Source organism: Nothoprocta perdicaria, unplaced genomic scaffold, assembly GCF_003342845.1.
Source record: "Nothoprocta perdicaria isolate Ctin4 unplaced genomic scaffold, notPer1 scaffold_91, whole genome shotgun sequence".
In the NCBI taxonomy this organism is placed as follows: Eukaryota; Metazoa; Chordata; class Aves; order Tinamiformes; family Tinamidae; genus Nothoprocta; species Nothoprocta perdicaria.
The window spans coordinates 2,115,778-2,117,355 of NW_020456210.1; positions in this window are offsets into that span (position 1 = coordinate 2,115,778).

Genomic DNA, 1,578 nt, shown 5'->3' on the forward strand with positions numbered 1-1,578 from the left:
CCTACACAGTGTGTTAGACGGGTGGGAGTTTTTGCAAGAATAGTTACTTGGGGCTGAAAACATTATGTTTGAGTTACTTGGGGCTGAAAACATTATGTTTGTCTGGCAAAAGACCTCTCAAGAGATCTCTTTTTTCTCCCTCCATTTTCAGGACTTTATTTGATTTGTTATTCCTGCTTCTTGCTGAGTAAAAAGAAAACCGACAACAAATGTTGGTCACTCCCAACCTGTAGAGGAAGGTGACCACAAGGACAGACTTGGACAGATTATTCAGCCCAGGGTCCTGCAAGACTCACRGGTGAAAGAGGAGCTGAGCTGCTGACTGGGACACAACCTGTCACTTGAGTCTTCCTCCACAGCAGGGATGCACCGGATGGGCTCATGCGCTATGAATTTTCCAAAAGTCCCCAGGGAAAGCCTGGAGAAGTGCAAGCCAGCAAAGCTGACATCCGTACCCAGCGATAGTGATAGAGAGTGAGCCGTGAATGAGGGCGGTGCTCAAAGGAAGATGTGATGCCTGTGAAAGGAAGTCGCACCTCTGCTCTGCCAGCCCCTCCTGAAGAGTCACTGAGGGTATAGAYAAGGGAGAGCCAAGTAGTACAACCAGCTTTCATCTCCAAAATAATTACAGTAGATGTGACATTAAAAGCTACTCAAGAAGTGAGATTGCACATGCTAAGCAAATCCACAAATAAATAGGCAACTGGTTAAAGGACAGGAAATAAGGGGTAGGGATCAGCATATGGTTTTTGMACTTAGGAGGGTGAAGGCCTGTGCTTTTTAATGTCACCATTGGCAGTTTGGAATATGAGGTGAATTGTGAAATTATGACGCTTACAGATGTACTAAAGCAACAGAAAGGAAATTCAGATGTAAAGAGCTATAAAAGGACCTCAAAATGCAGAGCCGGATGATCATGATAGGTTGGCAGATCAAAACTAGTACTGACAATTGTAAAATTACACACATAGCAAAAAATTATCCTCGTTTTACAAGTRCAGTGATAGGCTTCAAGTAGTCTGGTAGGTTTAAGAAACAAGACTAGGATTACCACTGACCATTAGCTCTTTCAAACAACCAACTCTGCTCAGCAGTGGTGGAAATATCAGAGAGCAGGCTAGGAATATGCATTGGAGCACACGACACAGAAAATTTCACTACACCACTATGCAAACTCAAGGCGTATTTTGTCCTTKGTATGTGTCACTGGTTCTCTGTCCCGGGAAGAACACAGAGAAATGAAAAAATAGTTTCAAAAAACACCAATAAAAAGCAGCAAATGCTGCAGCATGGCTTCCACATGGGAGGCAACTAAATAAACCAGAATCCTTCAGACAGCAAAAGAGAGAAATGTGGGAATAAAACAMATGTCTAGACAGACGTGTGGAGGGAGAACGTTCCTGGTCTCTTCCAAGGCAGAGGCATTAAGCCAGCAGGTGTCAACTTGAAGCCAAGATCAGGAGATTTTCTGAGACAATTTTTCCTTCTCTTCTCTTCTCTTCTCTTCTCTTCTCTTCTCTTCTCTTCTCTTCTCTTCTCTTCTCTTCTCTTCTCTTCTCTTCTCTTCTCTTCTCTTCT